At 38.2% G+C, this 12227-nt stretch overlaps 1 long non-coding RNA gene across 1 annotated transcript in view; it reads right to left on the bottom strand.

Annotated features, from left to right (window-relative positions):
- Positions 1-1089: 1089 nt before the first annotated feature.
- LOC132536954 (uncharacterized) overlaps positions 1090-12227 on the bottom strand; it is a 46114-nt gene continuing 34976 nt past the window's right edge. Inside the window, exons 2-3 of the long non-coding RNA XR_009548479.1 lie at positions 5669-5795; positions 1090-1384 (exon numbers count right to left, since the gene is read on the bottom strand). This is a non-coding gene — a long non-coding RNA (uncharacterized LOC132536954). The remainder of the gene's footprint in view (positions 1385-5668; positions 5796-12227) is intronic.

Here is a 12227-nt window from a genome sequence, read left to right as displayed (position 1 = left end):
TAATTTCAGAAGCTGCTCACCCCCAAAAGTGAAAGGGTGTGGCTTTCATTCCCTGGGAAAATAAAAGGAAGACAGAATATGACAAAGGAGAAACAAGCTGTTGGGTCAAACCATTTAAGCCTTGGAAAAAATGCCAGTCTTTGAAGACAGTTGCTGTGCTACACAAAATCCTGAGGTCTGTCCACCATCTGCTTCTGTGGGTCCAGCAATTTACTCAGCTCTTGCTATTTTGGGAAGGAATTTCCCCAGAGCTGGCCTATCTTCAGCCCCTGGGGTTTACTCTGATTGACTGATCAACAGGTGTTGAAAAACACTGTGGCAGAAATATCACAGACCCAGTGTGCTCATCTGACTTCTGTAACTGTGACTATGGTTTCACTTGAGTGTGACATTTCTTAATCAGTAAGCCTTTTTGCAATAAAGAAGTTAAGATAGTTTTTCACAACATGTAAGGTCATTGCTTTCCTATATAGATTTCATGTTATTTTATTAGTAGCCCTTGTTTATTACTGATTTAAAGATTGAATGTTGTGCTAATGATTACATGACTGAAACCTACATACACTTTTCAGAAAATTGACATTATAACTATAAAAAATTAAATTATCATATTAATTATTTCACATAAGAAGATTGTTGTAAAAGCTATTATAAAAAAGTCTATTTAGAGAAAAAGAAGAAAACATATATGCGATGTAACTTGTTATATAATTTATACCAAATTTATTTTTTGAATTTTATCTTTAAATTTTATTTTAAACAAAAGAAACATCACTGCATTAATTATTCAGATTTCTAATAAAGATAAATAAAACTTACTAAAGTCAAAGTTCTCAATATACGTTTTTACTGTCCCATACCTTCTGATCATATTCAGAGTAAAAATATCAAAGTTCTTACCTTATTGTGGTGTTCAGAGCCCTACATAATGTACCTTCTCAATTTATTGTTGTGACTTTATCTTCTTCTCACCTTGAACTCTCAGTTCCAGTTACACAAATTTCTCTTTTTTTATTAATTTAATTTATTTGTAAAATTAAAAAAAAAATCGACAAAACCATAGGAAAAGAGGAGTAAACTTCCACACATTACCCACCACCAGAGTTCCATATCCCATCCCTTCTACTGAAGGCTTTTCAATTCTTTATTTCTCTGGGAATAGGGACCCAGGATCATTATTGAGTGCAGAAGTTAGAAGGTCTGGCTTCTGTAATTGCTTCTCTGCTGAATATGGGTGTTGGCAGGTCAATCCATACTCCCAGCCTGTTCCTATCTTTCCCTAGTGGGGTAGGGCTTTGGAGAGATGGGGTTCCAAGGTACACTGGTGAGGCCATTTGCCCGAGGGGGTCAGGCTGGTGTCAAGGTAGCATCCTCAACTTGGTGTCTGAAAGAGCTTAAAGATAAAAAGCAGAGCAAACTGTTTAATAGTTGGTAACCTAAAGGCAAGAATATAGCAGATAAGATCTGGGGTTTCCATTTTGGAAAAAGCTAGGTCTTTTGTAATTATATTCCAAGGGCTCCATGACTTTTACTAGTTTTTGCCTGAACTTGACAGCTAATGTGCAGGTGGGGCCAACAGTATTATCTGGGGAGATAGTGTCAAGGTTGGAAATAGGACTAGAAAGCTGGATCAGGGAAGAGGGTAGCTCCCAAATTTGGGGAGAGTATATAAATACTATTAACTGTAGACCTCATCAATTTGATCTGGGGCCTATATTCAGTGCAGGAGCCTGTGTAACCTCTGCACCCCTGTAGGTCTGAGCTTGTATTGTGTGGTTATGGCTAGGAATATTCTAGGCTGCATCCACTGCCAGACCCATCTTCCTCAAGTGGTAGAGGATTTTGGTCCAACCTCTCTTTCGAGAATGGGGCAGTCTCTACCATTGTTGAATACACAGACCTCTCTTAAGCTACAAGATTCATTGTACTTCAGAATCTCTCTGCCTTTCAATCAAGTATGGTGTCTTCTAGAGAATAAAATGATGGGAGAACTTACTTCCTTCAGAGCTTTAGTAAAAATTCACCTTCTTGGTGGGGTTTCCCCTTCCTACCTTGCCCAATACCCAACTTTCTTGCTCCATCAATATGTTATATTCCCTCTTCCTTGTATATTTTTTCTCTTACAGCTTATCTTTTTTATGTTTTATAGTTATAGTGTAGATGTTTGATTTTTTTTTTAATTGGGAAGTTAATGGTTTAAAGTATAGTTGTTGCCACATGGTTACAGTTTCTCATCTCACCATGATAAGTATCTACAAAACACACTTACCCCCAACTTAAATTTTTTCCATAATCAGATGAGTGTCTGAAAAAAATTGTGGTATATCTATATACATGATGGAGTATTATTAAGCTGTTAAAAATGATGAAGTTGTCACATTTGTATCCTCTTGGATGAAACTTGAGGAAATCATGTTAAGTGCAACCTCTCCTCTCTTTGTTGTTACTATCCTTTCTGATGTATGGTAGTCAGAGTAAAGCAGTATCTCATTGCCTTTATTTGTATTTCTCTGATAATCAGTGATTTTGAGCATTTTTTTAGATGTCTGTTCACCCTCTGGATCTCTTTTTTGGTGTATATCCTTATAGCTTATCTTCATCTAATACAATGCTCATTTGACTTCTCTTGGTATTGCTTACATTTTTTACTAGTTTTTTTCATTACACTTACTGTCAAATGATCAGTGTCTATAAGTGCCTGTAATGTAGTATGTAATTGATAATTTACAAATTTCCTGAATTCCTAGAGTCATATTTATACAATATGATGCTTGACTTCAACTCATTTGGTATTCCCTTGCCACTCCACAGAAAGATTTTTTAAAGTGCTGTATTTTAAAAAATAATTAATTTTTTATTTGGGGGTATGATTTACAGTAAATATAGTTATTGATACATGTGTAAAATTTCTTAATTTTATGCATATTTTATTCTTTAATGAGAGAGGTACAGGGAGAAAGATACATAAATAGATTGATCCATTTGGCTTCTTATGGTGGTACCAGTGATTGAACAAAGGACCTCAGAGCCTCAGGCATGAGTCTTTTGCATAGCCATTATGACCTTGTCATTCATTCTCCTCTTCCTCCTTCTTTTTAATTCACTCATTTGGTGACTGGGATACCACTCAACTGTTAAAAACAATGAAATAATCTCTTTTGCCTCATCTTGGATGGAACTTGAAGAAATCATGTTGAATGAGACATGAAAAATACAAGGATGAATACCATATTGTTGGTATGCTTCTAATTTTGCTTTTAAAAACCCCTTCTGTTTCATTTGGTTTAATCCCCCCTGCATTCTATTTACATAACACTGTATTCTATTTACATAACCTCTGTTAACAAGCACCACCCTCCCTCCAGGGCATTGGTGGTTCAGTGGTAGAATTCTTGCCTGCTCCGCCCCCTCTCCTTGTCATACCCTGATTTTCACCAGTCACTTTTCTCTCCACCCTCTCTGCGACACATCCTGTTCCTACCCTACTGGGCTAGTATATTTATAAGGACAAGATTGTAGTTTTTAGTTTAGCTTAGCTTGGTATAGATTGCATTGTGTCTTGCATGAATAAAGAGATACTGCGTACAGCCCAGCCATGAGTCCCGGGTCGTCTGTTACCCACCCATGAAGCAAGCCCGGTGAAAACAACACCATATAATTTCACTTATAGGTTGAACTTAGAAAAAAGGACAGAAAGGGAGAACACAAGTAAAATATGAACTGAGTGTGATGTATTGCAGCAAAGCAAAGGACTGTGGGGACTAAGGAAGAAAAGAAGGGGCTAGAGGGTAGTGGTAGTGTCCTGGTACATGATGGACCTAAGTTGAGGGTGATTTTATTTTATTTTATTTTATTTTATTTTATTTATGAAGAAGGTAGGCAGAGACAGGTTCGGGGTGGGGGAGTGAGGGGAGAAAGAAACAGACATCACTTTGGTACATGTGTTGTCAGGGATTGAACTTGAAACCTCAAGGTTGAGAGTCCAATGCTATATCCACATAGGTTCTAGGAATTAGGATATGGATATCTTAGGGATTGTTAATTGAAATTGGATAAAAGTATTTTTTATAAAATTATCAAACTGAGTAGTACTAGAGTCTAGGATAGTCAGTCCTCAGATGACTTTGAATGAAAACAATCATTCCAAACTTTGAGTGCTAGTAGGGAAATTTTATTTATTGTGTACACATGTGGAAATATTAAAAGAAATATCTCATCTTAGGGATTTTGCATCATAGTAGCTGTTAGACAGTATGATTCAATGCTATCTATAAATTAGGTAAACATGTAGGGTCATTGATTTTTCTAGACTCTGCCCACTGAGCCTATTTTTCTGGGAATTAATAGTTGGAAGCCTGGAAGATCACTCTTCTGCATATTTTGAAGGTTAATGACTATCATTTCTCAGGTCACTGTGCCTCTGCTCTTTCACAGAGTCAGAGATTTCACATTCAGCCTCTTTACAGAATCAAATCAATGTTGTTCTGACTTAGGCTCATACATTTACAGTGAGGATGGCAGGCTTCAACTAGTTTGTCTTCAGAGATTTTCTCAAGATCATTTATTTACCTACCACAATCTCTTCTTTCCCTCTTAATATTGATATCTATTTCTTGTTTCTCAACAAAGATTTTTAAAAAATTAATAATTATTATTGTCAAGATATTATTTCAGATTTTAAATTACAAAAGAGGTCTTACATATATATAATTACCAGCAGATGATTATGAGTGAGGTCAAGAAGGTAAAGTGGAGGCCTTGAAATAAAAATATTTGGAAACTTGCAGATATGATAAACAAATTAGCTAATAGTGCTATGTTTTTACAACAACATATTTGCCTTATCTCTCTTATTTTTTTTTAAATGGTTTACAGCAGACATTAAAATACAGCAGTTTGCACATGTGTAACATTTCTTAGTTTTCCACATAACAATTCAACTCCCTGTAGGTCCTCCTCTGTCATCATGTTCCAGGATCTAAACCCTCCCCTCCACCCCAGAATCTTTTACTTTGGTGCAGTACACCAAACCCAGTCCAAGTTCTGCTTTGTGTTTTCCCTTCTGTTCTTATTTTTCAACTCCTGTCTATGAGTGAGATTATTCCATATTCATACATCTGTTTCTGGCTGATCTCACTTAACATGATTTCTTTAAGCTCTATCCAAGATGGGGTGAAGAATGTGAATTCACCATTTTTAATAGTAGGGAAGTATTACATTGTGTATATATACTGCAACTTACTCAGCCACTCATCTGTTGTTGGGTTGCTTCCAGGTTTTGGCTATTACAAATTGTGCTGCTATGAACATAGGTATACACAAATCTTTTTGGATGGTTGTGTCTGGTTTCTTAGGATATATCCCCAGGAGAGGAATTGCATGGTCATAGGCTAGGTCTACTTCTAGCCTTCTGAGAGTTCTCCAGACTGCTCGCCGCAGGGTTTGGACCAATTTACATTCCCACTAGCAGTGTAGGAGGGTTTCTTTGTCTCCACAACCTCTCAAGCATTTGTTGAACCTGGATCCTTGTGTACTATAACATGTGTTCTCAACCAGGTGTGCCACCACCTAGCCCTAATTGAGCTAAATTCTAATCCTACCTCTACTGTAAAGTGAATAGATAATCCATGGCAGATGTAAGTGCCTGCAAAGCTTTTCCTTTACTTACATAGGCTTATTGTAAATGATTTCTCTCTTCAGGTCATCCACAAATGGAGTAAAGATTCTCCATGAGACTCCAGCAATTTTCAATTTTGATTTATTTGTTTTGTGCTTTGAGATCATTATGAAGGAATCTGTAGAGTGGGGAGGAATTGTTTAGGTATTATGCCTTCTGAATCCATAGATATTATCAGAGATTTAAATGTTTCATAATACAATTTAATATTCATCCTACTCCAAAGTCATATAAAATCTGACCACATTACAGGATCAATACAGGTTAAAAATTCTATTTAAACCTCATCAGCTGTAGAGATCCAAATCTCATCGTCTAAATTATTTATATCTGGTTTGATTGAAGCTTGTTATAAACATATGGAAATAAAATTCCTCTTATCTGTGAATGTATGAAGTTAAAAAAGCAAGTTACTTGATTCCAGAATACAGGAATTACTTGTTTCTAGAATATAGTGGGGCAGGGAGGGAGAGAGTACCTGTTACAGATATCACTATTAAAAAAGGAAGAAAAGTAATGGGGAAAAGGAGCCATTGGCCTCGTGAAATGTTAAAATCCAGAAGGTAACTTCCATTAGATTTCAAGGCCAGGGACTAATCCTTTGTGGCTTTAGACTTTGTTCTCTGGGCCAGAGTATTCCTTCCTTTATATAAAAAGTAGTATGTTTTTACAGTCTGCTAGCTTAACACATGGTTTCCCACTTTTAGATATTGAGAATACTATAGTCTTCTATCATTTCTCTCTGTCCTTTTTTTTCAAGCTAGCATGTATCTGCTAATATAACATTTTTAAAAATTATTTTTATTTATTTCCTTTTGTTGCCCTTGTTATTTTATTGTTGTAGCTATTATTGTTATTGTTATTGATGTCATAATTGTTGGATAGGACAGGGAGAAATGGAAAGAGGAGGGGAAGACAGGGGGAGAGAAAGATAGACAACTGCAGACTTGCTTCACCGCTTGTGAAGCGACTCCTCCTGCAGGTGGGGAGCCGGGGGCTCAGAACCAGGATCCCTCCTTGTGCTTGGCGTCATGTGCGCTTAACCCGCTGCTCTACCACCTGACCCCTTATAAAATTGTTAAATACCTTGTGACCGCCTATGTAGTTGGAGATTTACTCCATTGTACAGAGTATATATGGAGGTTTATCCATATATCTTCCCAGAAAAATCTCACTTGTATTCCTGATTTTTGTTGAGAATTCTAAAGGGACTCGTGAGTCACAAGCCCTGTATCTTCATAATCCATCTGTATTTTCACTCTTACCTTTTGATCTTTTGAGAAATTAGCCAAAGAATGTTCAACCACACTTTTTCTATTTTCTCATCAGTGGATACTTTCCTGATACCAAATCTCCTAATTTTAGCATCTTTCTCAAGCTGGATAGATAGGCTGTGAATTTTCCAAATCATTGGGTCCTGGTTTCTTTTTGCTTGACAGCTCTTTCCTCTTCAAAGGATCCTTGTGACTATGTAGGTCCATTCAGATAAGCCCACCATAATTTCTCCAACCCAAAATTCTGAGCTTAATCACATTTACAAAGCTCTTTTGTGTTGTGTGAGGTGACATGCTCACTAGATTGAAGATTAGGGCATATTCATATCCACACTTGGGAGAACTTTATTTAGTCTGCTATATCAGTAGGCAAGGGGAAGCTAATACTGTAGGAAATTAAAGGACACTGTGCTGAAATTTTTAAGGAAGGTGAGAGTAGTCAAACACAAATAAAAAGGATTAAATATTCGTGTATAGAGCACCATGTAGCTTTGTAAACTGAAAGTTGGAATATTAATGAAGATATTAGAGATTTGAGAGAATTATCTTTGACACAGTTGCTATTTATATGTTGAGGAACTTGAGAAAATTAAACTGCTATAGAATTCTAAGGGTCACTGTAAAAAGTAGAATAACTGGTCATAGACAAGAAATACAAGACCATAAGTATTAGACATCTTTCTCAATGTCTTAGAAGGTGGAAAGAATTGGTTGCTAAAAACTTTCAGGGAAGATACAGGGGAAAGCCTATGAATAATGCAGTTGAGGGTAGAAATTAGTCAAAGGTGATTATTATGGAGTTGAGTCTGTGGAGGCAAAATTCTGAGGCTGCCAGGGAGACTCAAAGATTATGAGGGACAGAGGCTCTGAAAATTGGAGATGGAGTTCATAATTTTTTAACTTAAGACTGTAGCTTAGGGTGGAGTCATAGAATATATATTATAGCAGAAGACACCTATGTGTCAATTTGTAGTAGTACTTTCTTAATGAGAACTGTATGTGTTCTCTGGGAAGGAAGTAGGATGAGAAGAGTCAACTAGGAAATACCCACTTAAGACATTTTTGATCATTAAAATGCATTGGATCAACCTTCCCGTGGTGCATCCCGTGAGTACCCATTCATTGGGGAAACTGATGATCCTTCCTAGCCGACTGAATCCACATGGATCCCAGTCACTTTCAAAGCCAGCAACAAGCTCCTGACAGCTTTCAAGCTGTTGGTCCTGCTCTTCGAGTCCACCCAGTCCAACGTTTGACGTCTCGTCATCCAATCTGGTCTCCTACTCCTACACTGAACTTCTCTGTTCCAGACTCTTGGAAACAGAGTTGGCAGTCAGCTGAGGTAAAGAACAAACACCTCATCACAGACCCCTGCAAGCGTCAACCCGGCTTTGACCTAGCACGTTATGATTGGGCCCTCCTCAATCGCTATCGAACAGGCCATGGCCGGTGCGCCGCTATGTTCCAAAGCTGGGGAGCCAGAGACAACCCGAACTGCCCCTGCGGCTACAGACAGACTATGTCCCACATAGTCAACGACTGCCACCTCTCCAGATTCAAAGGAGGTCTCGAAACTTTACATCAACCTGACGCTGTTGACTGGCTACGGAAGAAGGGCAAATGCTAGAAGAATTAAAATATAAAATAGGGCTGGGCAGCGGCATGTCTGGTTAAGTGAACACATTACCAAGGACACGGTTCCAACCTCTGCTCCCTCACTTGCAGGTGGGATGATTCACAAATGGTGAAGCTGGTCTGCAGGTATCTATCTCTTTCTGTCTCTCTCTTCCCTCCCCTCTCAATTTCTCTTTGTCCTATCAAAGCAAACTGGAAAGGGGGGGGGGATAACCACTGGGAATAGTGGATTCATAGTGCCATCACCGAGCCCCAGAGATAACCCTGTTGGCAATATATATATATATATATATATATATATATATATATATATATCAAGAAGAGACTATTATTTTCATTAAGAACTTGTAGAGATCATTTGAGTAACAGGAGAAGAAATAAAAAACTAAATTACATGTTCTTTACCTGGAGTATTAGATTATAATATTTAAAATATTCATGTGAAATAATTGCATATAATCATTGTTTCTAGGTGGAGATATTTGAAGTTAGAGTAATTTTCAAAATATAAACTAATTTTAATACCAGCTGAAGGGGCTTTGGACAAATGATTTAACCTCTCTCTAAATGTTTTTTACCAGGTCCATAACAAGACAGCTATAATATTATAGTATGTGTCTTATGGGATATTGCTATGATTAAAAGTGATACTAAGGGCTCAAAAACTTAACTAATAATAAAAATATTTAGTAAATGCCTTTTATAACAAAGTCTAATTTTCTTTTCTTTCACTATCTTTATTTATTAATTAGATAGAGACAGCCAGCAATCAAGAAGGAAAGAGGGAGAGAGACAGAGAGACACCTGCAGCACTGCTTCACCACTTGCAAAGCTTTCCTCCTACAGATGGGGACTGGGGGATTGAACCTGGGTCTTTGAACATTGTAGCATGTGTGCTCAACCAGGTGCTCCACCACCCAGTCCCACAGAGCCTAATTTTGTTTACAGTCAACAATATTTATACCCCATCCCCCTAATAGGGAGCTTTCCCAGAGCCCCACCCTACTAGGGAAAGAGAGGCAATCTGAGAGTATGGATCGAGTAATCAATGCTCATGTTCAGCAGGGAAGCAATTACAGAAGCCAGACCTTCCACTTTCTGCATCCCACAGTGACCTTGGGTCCATACTCCCAGAGGGTTAAAGAATAGAAAAGCTGTCAGGGGTGGGAATGGGATATGGAGATCTTGTGGTGGGAATTGTGTGGAGTTGTCCCCCTCTTATCCTACGGTTTTGTTAACGTCTCTTTTTTTAAATAAATAAAATAAATAAATAAATAAAAAGGAAACACTGGGATAAGAGGGGTAAAACTATGGTAAACCATAGGATAAGAGGGGAACAACTCCACACAATTCCCACCATCAGAACTACAATCCCCTGCACTGCCATAAACCAGAGCTGAACAGTGCTTTGGTAAAAAAAAAAAAAAAAATTGGAGTAGGGCACCAAAAAATCTCTGGGTTGAGGGTGGAAGTCTGGTTTCACATGGGGGGGGGTGGGCTACAGGGGGAAGGTGGAATGGGACAGTCTTTTGGTGGTGGAAGTGAACACTCCTATTAATTTGTAGTCATATAAATCACTTTTTAATTGATATGAGAGGGGGAAAAGATAGTTTGGACTGAATCAAAATTCTTTGTGGTGTGTTATTGGTATTTCAAAAATTCATAATAGACTATATGGCAATGGTCTCAACAGATAGATTTTTCTCCAATGTGTCTAGATAAGACTTTTTTTTTAGCATCTGCTGAAACCATGTGAAAAGAGGTTCATTTGAAGTCCTCTTCAGAGATACTGTCACTATTACTTGAAGAATGCAGAATATCTGCCGCAGGTGCCACCATGCGAGCTGCTTAACATGGTACCATCTTTGCAGGAAGTTCAGCACGGCTGGACTCTGCAGGCCAAACTGAAACCATCCTGCCTTTTGCCATGTATAGGGTTTGGGATTAAGCTCTGTGTGGTTTTAACAATCTTTACCTATGGTTGGGCTCAGAGCCTGACCTACAACAAAAATAATGACAGAACCTGCACTACACTCTGTAATATTGATCATAATGGAACAAGCAATATCAGTAATACAGAATTTTTTAGGAGATTCTAAGAGGAAGAATTGTTTTCCCCTTTGTCTATACCACTTTCTTTAGTATTCCCCCTAAAATATAGGGAAAGATTGGTGCTTCCCAGAGTGGAGGGGCCCCCTTACATAGCATAATTAATTAATGGAAAGTTATGGTACCCTTCTAGATACAATGGATCTACCACCCACCACTATGCTCCCACTTCCTTATGCAGGAATAGTACACGAGAACCTAGGTCATGTAGTGAGCATACACAGAAGATGGATTCCAGCTATGGAGAGGCTGGCCAGGTCAGCACCACCTTGGTGCCTTCTCAGTAAGGAACAAAACAGAACTCCTTGATCAAACAATGGAACAGATTTTATGAAAAATGGACTGCTTAATTTAAGGCCCCTAGAAACATTAACAAGCTTGAACTTTCTATGAACCATGCCTTCTGATGCATAGGGACACAAGGATGGTATAAACACACAGATAGAATGTTAATCTTAAACAATAGGACATCTGCCTAGAACACAGATACAGGAATAACAAAAGACATAGAAACTGTGACATGATTTCTAGGGAGAAAAGTGCCCCTGGCATGTGAATGTTCCACAAAGCAGGAGGTGTTCCATACCTGTGCTGTTCCTGGTGATTTTTGTTTTAATAATCAACACCTTGGTGATTTATGTATTAGTGACCAAAGCCTTGGTGTTTTTTGTTTTAATGATCTAAGTCTTATGAGACTATAAAAATAAAGTTCTGCCTGAGCATGGCAGAGATGTCTCTCTCCTGCTCCTGAAGCAGTTGACATGTCTCTCATTCTTCCTTTTTCAGGATACCCTAATGATGCCCCTCCTTTTTCAGGATACCCTAATGACCTGCAGGAGCTGGCCCCTGGCAAATACCCAGATTTAGATTTCTCTAGAAATGACTTTAAAAAATTAGGGAAACCTTGTTTATGACAAGGCAAACATTCAGATGGATGGTTTTGTGAAATGAAGTTATCCCCTCCTCACCAAATGAAACATTCTCTTGGACATCCTACCCCCAGGTTATAAATTCCAAGCTTTCACCACTTACTTAAGAATGTATAGCCATGCATAAATTATGTGTATTCTTAAACTTGGTCTTTTTCTGTTAATGTGTGATGTTAACTGGTTCTTTTCTTCAGCTTCAGAAGAACCCAGAGGTCTGGTGGAATTTTTCCCTGCACCTGACAGCAATAATCAGATTTGATGTTTTTCATAAAAATGGGTCTATGATGACAGATTGGTTTTAGTATCATTTATCACATATTATAATATGTAATCAACTTCTACCAGTATACCTTGGAGCTCCACCTCTCCAGAGCCCTGCCCCACTAGGGAAATATAGAAACAGGCTGGGAGCATGAATCGATGTGCCAATACTCATGTTCAAAGGAGAAGCAATTAGAGAAGCCAGGCCTTCCATCTTCTGCCCCCCATAGTGATCCTGGGTCCATACTCCCAGAGGGATAAAGAAGAGGAAAGCTGTGAATGAAGGGGATAGGAAATGGAGTTCTGGTGGTGGGAATTGTGTGGAATTGTACTTCTTATCCG

The sequence above is a fragment of the Erinaceus europaeus genome, chromosome 2, assembly GCF_950295315.1.
Source record: "Erinaceus europaeus chromosome 2, mEriEur2.1, whole genome shotgun sequence".
Classification (NCBI taxonomy): domain Eukaryota; kingdom Metazoa; phylum Chordata; class Mammalia; order Eulipotyphla; family Erinaceidae; genus Erinaceus; species Erinaceus europaeus.
This window is presented reverse-complemented; position numbering and strand designations above follow the sequence as displayed.